This window comes from Alligator mississippiensis, chromosome 5, assembly GCF_030867095.1.
Source record: "Alligator mississippiensis isolate rAllMis1 chromosome 5, rAllMis1, whole genome shotgun sequence".
Classification (NCBI taxonomy): Eukaryota; Metazoa; Chordata; order Crocodylia; family Alligatoridae; genus Alligator; species Alligator mississippiensis.
This window is the reverse complement of record NC_081828.1, coordinates 175246994-175258855: the sequence shown is the minus strand read 5'-3', so window position 1 is coordinate 175258855 and position 11862 is coordinate 175246994.

The following is an 11862-nucleotide window of genomic DNA, read 5'->3' as shown; positions in this document are numbered from 1 at the left end:
ATCCTCACACTCAGGGCTCCCAGTCCCTACCTTTTCCTTGGGCTCCCTGCCCAGCTTGGGACCCTCTTGGTTCCCTCACATCCCCATACTGGGGCCTCATCCCCTGCTCAACACTGGGCCTCAATCCCCTTAATCCACTTGCTTCAGGAACTTCACACTTAGTTTCCAGCCACACTGGAGCCTCAGCTCCTTCATGAACCTCAGGACTCACAGTGAGACTGGGCGCTGCCTCAGGTCCCTTTCTGACCTGGGCCCTGCCTTAGGACTCACTGTGAGCATGGGCCTTTGCTTTGTCTTTGAGATGTGCTCCCCTAACCTTTCCCCTTCATGGGGTCACCTGCAAGGCAGCAGGGGCTGAGGCCTTCTGGCACACCATACTCACCCTTCACTGGGAAGGTACAAGTGTGGCATTTCTGGAGACTGTCTCACCACTGGCAGTCCCACCACAACATCCAACCCCAGCAGGATATAGTTTTAGGTCATGCCCCAGGACCATGAGCCTCCACCTTCCTCATAGCTTCTTCCCTGTACCTCCAAGATGTTATAAGCAGCAGCTCCAGGTGGGTAATGCTCTCTCTCCAGCTGCTGGCAGCAAGCTGCTAGCTCCACTGCTCAGAGCCCTGTTCCTATAGGGAACAGGTGGGCCCTGTTACCAATCAGGCAGTTGTGCCTGATTGGGAATGCAGCCACCTGTAAACTGCTTTGCTGTCTGCTCACGCCCCTGTGAGTAACAGAGCATACCCTGTGCTCTCCTACAATGCAGTTTCAATGAGACATCTCAAGTGAAAGGAGGCTGAAGTGGGGAGAGTACTACTTGTTTTCCTTTTTTAGACACACTCCTGTTTCTGAGCACACATACTCTAATCATTCCCATGATACCTGAGCACATTAAAAAGATGATCACAAGTAGTATCTAGTTTTTCTCCCTGCTTCTTGGCATTTCTACTTATTCAGCTATTTTTGGTAAAACATCTTACCATCTTCTCCTCCTTCATCCCCTTATTCGTTGCTCTTTTGTTGTTGTGTATGCTGCTACGCTTTTCTTCTCTACCCTATTTTACAGTGAACTTGTCACAGACTGCCTTTGGTTATAAATAATTGAAACTGAATACTGCGCTTATTGTATGCTCAGAAGTATTTTGCTATTGCCTCCAAACTGTGATCACATTTATGATGCTGCACCTTCAAAGAGCATTTCAGTGGTTTATAATACATGCAATATATTCTGATGATACTGCACCTTTGAGTTCCATTTTGATAACAGTGGTTGCTAATTTTTGTTGTCCATTGTTCAAAACAAAAGGTAGCTGTTGCAAGCATACGGCAGGTGTATATTCCAGATAAAACACTAGGCTGCATTCCATGGACTACAGTCTTCATTTCACTGCACATGTAACTCCTTTTAAAATAAGAGAAGTTACATGCATAAATTCCTTTTGATGGAGATAAGAATAGTTTTTGCATTAAGCTATTGCAATTTCTAAATGGCAATAGCTATTCCTTCAGCCTATAATACATTGTAATCTGTTTAGTAAATGTAATGCAAGTCCACATCATGAGAATGACTTGCAGGAAACAAATGTTGAGCATGCAGTAACATATTTTAAGGGCATTCCAGATTCACAAGTATGTAAGTTATTATCCATAGCATACCAAAAGAATTTATACCAATTACTATACAATTATCTAGCGTGGTAGCAGTATATTACATATTGTTAATGGCTGCCCATGTCTATCATTCTTAGCATGACTATGCTCACAGTGAGTTTTGAGCATGAAATGCTGGCAATTGTCAAGATACTCCATTAAGGCTGCTTCAGAAAAGCAACATTTTAAGAACAGAACCACACAGTATAAGCAAAATATGTATGCAAACACCAGTAGTTATAAAAAGCCAACATCTGTGACAGATGCCATATGGTTACTTCCTAGGCCACTAGTTTTCACCCTTTTTTGGGCCACATGCTCCTTTTAAAGTTTGTTATACTGGTACATAATACCTCTATGATTCTATGTTATGGATACTAAAAAAATAACACTTAAGTACCTATGACTATAGTGGGTGCATCTACATGAGACCCCTTATCGCCGTAGCAATGAGCTATTGTGCTGTAGCGTCACTGGGCATAAAACATGATGGCGACACTACTGTGCAGTAGCAGCTAAAAATAACTGTGGCAATGGGACTGTGGAGTAACCCTGGTTACTGCGCAGTCTGACGCATGTGTAGACATGCCTGCTGTAACCTAGCCAACTACCTAAGAGAGCCTAAAGAGGTCTTCGTTTTTTCTTTTTTTTTTTTCTTTTCCTTCACTTGTCTTTTTCCTTTCCTTCTGTTTTCCCCTTCTTTCCTCTTGTGTACCCTCTAGAAACACTCTCCTGTGCCAAGCATAGGATTACAGATGGGGTTCCAGATGCTACTGAACAGTAATTGTTGACAAATATTGGCTTCTTAATAGTAACCAATGTTCTGTGCACAGTTGATTATATGTAAGGAACCAAGTTGTTTAATCACTAAAAAAGAGACCAAGAGTAAGAAGTCCCAGATTCCAGCCCTGGTTTTAATACTAATTTACTATGTTTCCTTGAACAAGTTAATAACAAAGTTAGCAGCACAATTTAACCATGGCTATAATATAATGTACCTATCGCTGAAGGAGCAGAGATTGTGAAGATCCATATATAAATACAAAATAGTGCAGATTATGTCGCATAAAGGTTTGTCTTATTGGTAATGTCAGCTTGTGTATCTGCACATTCAAGGACACATGTATGTTCCCTTGCAGTTCAAAGATTTTATTTTAAAGAAGCAAGATGTATGATCATCTGCAAATCACAGGATCACAAAGTGCTGAAAAGAAATTACATTCACAGGAAAAATAGATTGCTTCTGAGGTGAACGTTGTAATTAGCTCTTTACTGAAAAACTATATTGCAGTGAGATCTAATAAATGATACATAAGGTTATGAAGAAAAGTGGACTGGAAAGCCCAGCCACTTGCTCCAGTCCTGTGGCTGTGCTACTGCCAACCCGCCTCTGACCCAGGCTGGGCTATTTTTAGCCCTCCTTACCCCCACCAGCTGGGCAACTCTGCAGACCTCTCAACCCACCTCATAGACCTGGCAGCCCTGCTCAGGACCTGTCAAACCCACCCCCAGACCTGCCAGTTGCCTTCCCCCCACGCCAGCATCCACAAACTTCACCAACCCCTCCCTTCCCAATTTAAAAACAGCTAACCCTAAACTGGGTGTAGCAAGCATTTATTTGCACACTTAGGGGAAAAAAGAAATGGGAAAAACAAATTTAAACAGAAACATGTTTGCATATTCCTTCACCCAGCCTCCCTATGTTTGGTATAACAGTCTTGTCCTTGGCAGCTCTTGCTAAAGGCTTTTGAATCTCTTTGCCTCACTGAGCAACCCCTTTGCTTTCATGTCTGATCTGAAAAATATTTCTTTTCCTCCAAGGCAATGTCCTATTGTTTCTTTGTGAATCTATTGATTTTACACCATGTCTTATCTTCTTCTTTAGTATGGCATCAGATATCAACTTCCAAATATATGAGTCACTATCCAGTACATAGGTGACACGTAGGGAGGGTACGGGGGGCATGTGTCCCCCCTGAGATTGGCTGCCTCCAGGTTCTGCAGGTGGTTGCTGCCCGCACCTGCCCCCCTCTCGCTGCCGCTGTGGTGGGTGGTGGCTGGAGGTGGTCCCTGCTTGGCACTTGCCACCCCGCCCACCACCAACACCACTGGTGGTGGCTGCAGGCAGTCCTGGCTCGCCACCATTGACACTGCCAGCAGTGGCTGTAGGCAGTCCCCACTTGCTGTAATAGTGGGCAGTCCCCACTTGCTTGATAGTATGTGCTGTAACTATTTGAATCATTTAGGCCCAGATTCAAAGAAAAGCGTAGGCCTCTAAAGTGGGATTAGGTGAAATATAAGTATAAAATTGTGATTCTGAAAACTCCCACTCAGCTGCTAACCCCAGAGGCACTTACTTCCAGGCACCTGACTCCACATAGGCCTCATTTTTCAACACTAAAGTTCTGCAACTGTTTCATATTTTGCCTCTGTGGCCATATCCAGACGTGCATGGACATTTGGTTCTCTGGGGACAACTAGCGGCAGATCACTTGTGCTGCTGCTAGTTGTCCCTGGGGGATGCCCATGCCATGTGTTCACTGGCACATGGCAGGTTACCCTGGGTGGGATAGGGGAGGCTGGGGCCAGCACTGCGTTGGCCTTACCTGGGGTCCTGGGGACCTCCCAGGGCTGCAGCAGCGGCGATCATGCTGCACAGAGTCTGCTCTGGCTGGCCAGGCTCTAGCTTCAGGCAGCGCACACTGCCACCGCTTATGCCACTCCACTTTCTTTCTCTGTGGGTTTGTTTGACTCCTGGATATTCCTTGTAGCATGGAGAACAATGGAACATGCAGTATGTGGTGCCGCAGATGTATCTGTGGCACCACATACCGCATGGCCACACTTGTCTGGATGCGGCTTGTGCAATTTAGAAGCAGTTTGGACTTATCAGATCTGAGCAGATCAGTGTTTATCTCATGGCTAAACCCAGAAGATATCCAGAAATTAGGCAGTCCGCTGCTGCTTCTTTCTAATAGGTTTCATGTAATAAGTGTTTCTGGAGCACGTCTAAAGGATCAGAGTATGCAATGGCCAATACTTATTTCTTCTAAATTACAGTGAAAAGTGGTGGTGATGGTATTCCTTTCACCTAATGATTAGAGCACTCATCCAAGATGAGAAAAGCCGCGTTCATTTCTTTTCCCTGCCTGAGATGAGTAAGCTGATATTTCCCATATCCCAAGAGTATTCTAACCATCAGATTATAAATTATGTCTGATAAAATGTGAGGATGCATTTTCCACCAGGGAGAACAAGAATGAGAAGCTTGACTCTCTCTAACCTAGTAGTTAAACTACCCAACTGGGTGAGAGAAGTCCCAGGTTCCAGTCTCGCTCCAAGGACTGTTTGGCCAGACCCTACAAGGTGCATAATTGTGAATCTATTTTACCTTTCTCAAGTCTTTCAAAAATACATTTATTTGTCAACTTCTGTAACATGCTGTCATTTCAGCTTTAAGACTAAATCACAAACATGTACTGAGGGAAAGGAGTCTTCAGCATTAACAATTTTCCAGGGACTTCAGCCAGGTGGAACAAGATTGGACTTCAAAGGCCACTAATAGGTGGAATAGGATCTTGCCCTTTACTTTTTTTATGAAATGAGCATTTAATGGAAATGCTTCAACAGTCCTTGAAGCTGGGCCCTAGGTGGTGAGCTGGAGCAGCGCTGTGCCAGGAGGGTCTTACCTGATCCATGTACTCAAAGACCCCCACTGCTTCTGCCATGTACCTGCAACTGGTCCTATGGCCAGGCAGGGTGAGGCTGCTCCTGCTGTGTCCTGGCCCAAAGGCCCTACAGTCATGTGGCATGGGTTTTTTCCATTTGGCTCCTATGACCAGAGAGGGCAGGGCTGCTCCAAATGTGGCAGTCTCTGAGGGAGGGAGACATCATTCCAGCATCCCCTCTAAATTGATGCCTGGGGCTGGTGCCCCAATCTTGCCCTCTACCTGTTAGACTACTGGCTCTTCCTCCTACTTTCAAAAAACAGTAGCAGCCACTGTTTTACTTTTAATGGAGCCAGATCTGTTTGGCATGGTCTGAGAACAGTACTAGAAACAGCCTCTCAGGGAAAATAGGTAGAAGATTTACCCCAATGGGAATTAGGCATGAGCTGGATGCCAACCTTCTCTGCCCATCAAGACTGAAAAGCTTCCAGACAGAATCAGAACCAGAACTTTAGGACACTATGCTGGTGGGAGGATTGATCTAACTCATGGCTATTTCTGTGAAGACCAGGGAGTTGTCTTTCTTCTGTCTGTGCCCCCAGTGTCTAATTCAACTCACAATGATGTCAGAGAGACAGTTGTTTCAGGCCCTTAGAATTGCTCTCTATATTGTATCAATGCTAGAAAATATTTGGAAAGAGAGTTTTTATTGAAGTCATCATTACACAAAGAAGAACAACAACATTGTATTAAGCACATCTTTAATTCAAATAAAACATTCAGCTGATAGAGATTAGCACAGGTGTATCTGAGGATCACTTTGACTATTCTGCTTCCAAGAAAACATGGCACTTGTATGCTCCTTGATAACTCTTAACAGTAATGAGTAATAGCTCTGCTTTAACACCTGCTTCTCAAAGAAAGTGATATCATAACAGTTAAGTGCTAAAGGCGTTCTTATATTTTATTGTACACTCATTTCTGTACCTAAAGCACAATGCTTATCAGAAATCAATTATTTGCTAAGGTTTTATTACAAGTTAAGAAGTTTTTCATGGACATTCTATTCTATAAGCTCAAAAAACAGCAGTTACAAAACCAAACAACTCCACAAAACTGCATAAAACTGCTACTTACTTTCCACTTTGAACTATGCCCAAGGAAAAACAAAGTCTACTAAGTGCTATAGAAACATTGTCCCTTCCAAGCTTCCTTTGATAAACATGAACCTCTAAGTGCCAACCTCCTCCCTCTTCTATGCTGCTCTATGTAGACTGAAAAAGAGGCTGTGGTAGGCTGAACATTTTATCTTAATGTCATCTGGCTCAGTGGCAGGAATATTGCCTCCTATGCCACAAAAGCATCTCTACCCCAACCACCACTCCCAGTGTTCTTGCTTTTATTGGCAGGGTGATGGGAGATCCATGTGTCCTCAAAAATATTAAAGAAAAGTAGGGGAGCTATGAATATTTTGGAGGTACCAAGTTTCCTCATTTTCCATTAAGAAAGACAGAGGGTAAGTCAGGGTGGTAACTTAAAGAGTGACTAGTTACAGAAAATTAGAACCTGGGGGCTCCTATACACATGCAGGGAGGCTGCTCCAATGCACAGTAACTGCAGCGCATCAGAGCAGACTCAATCAAGTCTGCTGGAGTGTGGAAATTAATGTGCTCCAGCAGCCTCCAGCATCACTGTGTCCCCATGCTGAAAAATGGTAGCAGGGCGCTTTGAACTAAAGCTCATCCAACAAACTTTAGTTTAAAGCACCCTGCTACCATTTTTCAGTGCAGGGACACTAATACATGTGATGATCTGGGTACTTTTAATTAGCATGGTTCTCAGAGCTGCACTAATTAAAGGTGCCCCCCCATGCTTCCTGGAGCCTGCATACAAACTCTCTAAGACTCTCAGTGGCACTAGAAGTGGCTCAGCATCATGTAGCACTAAGATAATGGTGATTTGACCAACATAGGTTCCTGCAAAGTCTATTAAAAGTGTTAATGAGACAGATATGTCAACATGAGACCTGATTTCCAAAAGTGCAGTCAACAGCTTCCATTAAAGTTCTGGGTACTCAGAACTTTAAAAAGCCAGACTCCTTTAGTTAGAAGTTTAACTTAAGTCTCCTGTTTTTGAGCCGTGTTCTATGTCTTTAGGTGACCTGGTGGTCAATAACAGCTGATCATTTAGTCATTTGCCCAAAACACAGATCTGAAGGTGAGTGAGGTTTCACTCATTATTCATACAAGGAAATTATTGTTGTTTGATATCCCCCGAAAAAATTAAGATAGCACTGCAACAGATGGGTTTTTTAAGCTGGGTAATGTGATATGAATTCTTTAATAATGATTCAGCAGATAAAAAAAATAGAAATGAAAGCAGTAACTGTTCATATGTTTTATCAAGTATACAACAACAACTTTGACTCAGCAGAGCAAGTTGTAAATGCCCTGCACATTAGATTAAGCCCACAACTGCCATTGTTAACATGAGCTAGTAAGCCACAGTATAGTAAACAGCATTCTAATATGAAATTAAAAATGGGTTGTTTTACTTGTGTGAAAAGCATGAAATGAAAAGCAAGAGGCAGAATACTGAAGCAGAATCAGATTTGTTTTTGCTGCATTATATTTGTATGTCTGGTTCATTTTATACTTGTTCAATTATTATGCAGAAGAAAAGTGTATATTGCTCTTATCATCAAAATGGGATTAACTTTAGCCACATTTTGTTTTGCTACATTTACCCAGAATAATTAAGTCTGTAAAGCTAAAGATCAAAGTTACTATGAAGATGCCACTTGGTAGCAAACAAAACATTAAAAAATTTCAGTTAAAAAACAGCATATATATACCAGCCCAATATTTCAAATGAAGAGATTGAAAAAATTGCTACCTACCTCTAGAGTGGAATACATATCCCTGGAAATTTATGGTATCAAAAATAATGATGGAAATAAGATAAACAACAAACAATTGTTAAATAAAACACTTGCAGTGAAAATATATCTGAGACCATGAAGCACACTGAAGCATTTCTAGCCATAAAGGAGCCATCAAATTAGACCCATGAAGCAAATTTTAGAGGAGAAGCAAATACAGGGTCATATCCTTATCTGGCATCAACAGGCATGTTTCCACTGAAGTCAAACACAATTTACACGAGGTGAAGTTCTTGAAAATGTAAAACAATTGATATCTGTAGGCTTTGGATCAGATAATCTGGTGATCAGGTTATTCCCTAAATTAATCTGACAAAATATTGGGAGTTGAGAGATCTAACTCATTCACTGATGGCTGAAATGAAGGACAGAAATAAGACTCAAACATCGAGGCACATAAGATAAACTGATACTTAATTGAACAGCTGAAAAATTACAATACTTAAGAAAAAAGCCTTAACCTCTCTGCACCTAAATTTTCTGGTCTGTGCTCTAAGATCTGTGAATGCAAAATGTCATATACATATTTATTTTTATGAAACAAATAAAGTATATTGCCTCATAAAGGAAAAAGGCAGGTTACATCCTGGCAGATGAGGTACAGATGAACACATAGGGTCAGATCCATACAGGTCCTTAGACTCCTAAACTCCAATTGATAACATGAGGAATCTCAATTGAAATCAATGGGAATTCAAGTACTCAAATAGAAGTTAGGTATCTAAATACCTTTGTGGGGCTAATACCAACTGCAATTGCTATGCTGAGAGGAAGAAAGAGCTGCTTCTTTCCTGGTGCTCTAGCAAAAATATAAGAGATTTCTACCTCTAAAATATTATTAATATATCTTCATTGAGAAAAAACCATCTATATGAGATTATAATCTGACTACAGTCTTTCAGTAAAATGATTATTAAGTGCTGATACTTTGGTGTTAGGTACCTGGAAGAACATAAAATGGGCAAATATTTGTCATTTGATAGAATGTCAGAAGTGATAATAAATACACTACACATATAATTCAATAGGACCCTCTCTCAAAGAAACTCAGCCTATTTAACAGACATTAATGATGTTTTACAACTGCTGTGTGTGGGATGTAAATATTTCTGTTTATACTTTGCTGATGGGGAACTGAAGCACAGAGAAGTTAGATGATTTATGTGCAGTCATACAAGGAATCCATGGCAGAATCAGAAACTAAAATGTTATGGCATATGAAAGAGATGCCATGAACCTAAATTATATTTGGATTACTGTATTTTACACAGTCACAAGAGATTAATATTAGAAAACAGGAAAAAATATATTGCATTGAAGTTTGCCAGAAAATGTAGCACACAGTAGCAGTCCATGAACAAAATACTGCAGGGGTACACTGAATGCAGTGTATTGTACTGGTTACATCAGAATTTATATAAAAAATAACCTTTCTATGCTTAATAATGAGTGTAGCAAAGATGTTATTGGACCAATTGCATAGTTGGGAGAGATTTTGGGCCCAAGCTACTATTCCTCAGGTCTGGGAAAGAAGCAGGCACAGACTGAGCAAAGAAGCAGATAGAATAGCTGATGGCATGTGTATAACACCATATATAAGTAAAAACAGACTACTAAGGAATGGAGGAGGGTTGTCTGGTAGGAGCCAAGACACATTATAAGTCTAGCTACTAGACAAGAGATGTACGGTAGAAAGGGTAACCTGATTAGTGAAAAATCAAGACTCTTGCAGAGGGAAGAGGGTTGTGATTATCACCTTGTCACAGGGCATCTCAGTGCCTGCTCCTAGAGAGGAGGAACTGCCAGGGAGAGAGCCCTGGCAGAGCTTAATGAGCGCAGCTGCGGGTTGCCGGAGCAACTAAGCGGAGCCAGCTTCCTGGAGGGGGCAGGGCCTGGCCCTTATAAAGCCCAGGGCTGAGGCCAGGCTGGCAGTTCCCTGCCAGCAGCCAGAGAGGTAGGAGCTCACAGGGCTAAGATACGAGTAATGCTCGAGCAGGCTGAAGGATGGTGGCTCTGTGGCGCAGGAGCTATGTCATTGCAGCCAGATGGCCTTGAGTTACGTTACAGCCAGAAGGGTTGTGTTTTGTTTGGTTAGTGTTGGTATTACAACCGGAGGTTTGGGGTGAGGCTGTAGGGGTTGGAGGAGGCCTCATCAGGGACTCACAAGGGAGTGTGAGGCCCCGGCGCCAGTGAGGGCGCGCTAGGCCCTGAGAGTTACAGGGCAGAGTCGTGAGGTCAGTTAGCTCAGAGAGGAGCGGCTGAGCCTCATAGGGACCCCAGAGAGTGTGGGGTGCCCTAGTGCCAAGAGGGCACAGTGTCCTCATAGAGACCCCATAGGGGTGGGGTGCCCCAGCTCCAGTGAGGGCGCCGTCTAGCGCCAGGAGGGCGCATCATTCTTACAGTGCCAGTGAAGGCGCAGTTTACGCGCCAGTGCAGGAGCAACTGGCGGCAAGGAGCGCAACCAGTGGGTTGCGGACGGGGAATAGAGACCCCGGGTTATGTGTGGGGTAAGTAGACCCCAGCCCCAGAGAGAGGGGCGATTTTATCAGGGAGCCCAAGGTGGGCACGGCGAGCCCCAAAGAGGGGGAGCGCCATATTGGATTACTGAGAAGCCCAAGGTGGGCACAGTGAGCCCCAAAGAGGGGGAGTGCCATAGTGGACTATTGGGAAGCCCAGTGTGGGCACGGTGAGCCCCGAAGAGGGGGAGTGCCATATTAGGGAGCCCAGGACGGGCATAGCAGACGTCAGCAAGGGCATCACTTGAGGGGTGCATAGACCCCAGCCCCAGGGAGGGGTGATTACTGAGGAGCCCGAGAGAGGCCTTACTGAGGAGCCCTAGAGCGGGGCGATACTGAGGAGCCCAAGAGGGTCCATATTGAGGAGCCCGGTAACAGGCTAGCACCGTGGAAAACCCAGAGAAGGGCAAGGTGCTGCGGTTGCCCCCGAGAGGACGGGGAGTAGCAGCACAGTGGGCCCGTACCAGAGAGGGTGGTGGTGCGGTGGGCTTAAAAGACCGGTGGATCGAGAGGACATCCCAGAGGGGACTAGCCTATTGTAGGGAAGGCCCAAGAGTGGGCTAGGTTATAGAAGAAGGGCCCGGGAAGCGGGAGTGCAGACACACCAACGTCTTTCACATCTGCGAGGCTTGGGGCGTGGTATTAGGGGTGGTAGCAGCCACGCGCAGCCCATAAGGCTAGGGTGCCGGGGGAGCACCCATTCCACTGGGAGACCCCAGGGGGTCCAGGAATACACGGGGAAAGAGGTCCTGAGTAGCCGTGCCCAGGGAGTCATAGGCAGCCTCCCAACTATGTATACAAACATCAAAGATGTGACGGGCGAGAATAAGAGGGTGCCTTGGGCCGGCCTTGACATGGAGCGAGGGACCTCGAGGAGATCACGGCCCTCCTGAAGGACCCCGCCGTGACACACCTATCAAGTACAGAAAGATTAGCAGAGACTGCAGGTGGATTGTAATGTACCATAAAGTCAAGGTCTGTGTTTAGTCCCTAGTTTTTGGTGTCTGGTAGTAAAGTTATGAATTTTTGTTTCCAGCATCGTCTTCTGAAAGTGTTGTGTAAAGTTCCCTTGGACACAAGGACAGTGAGG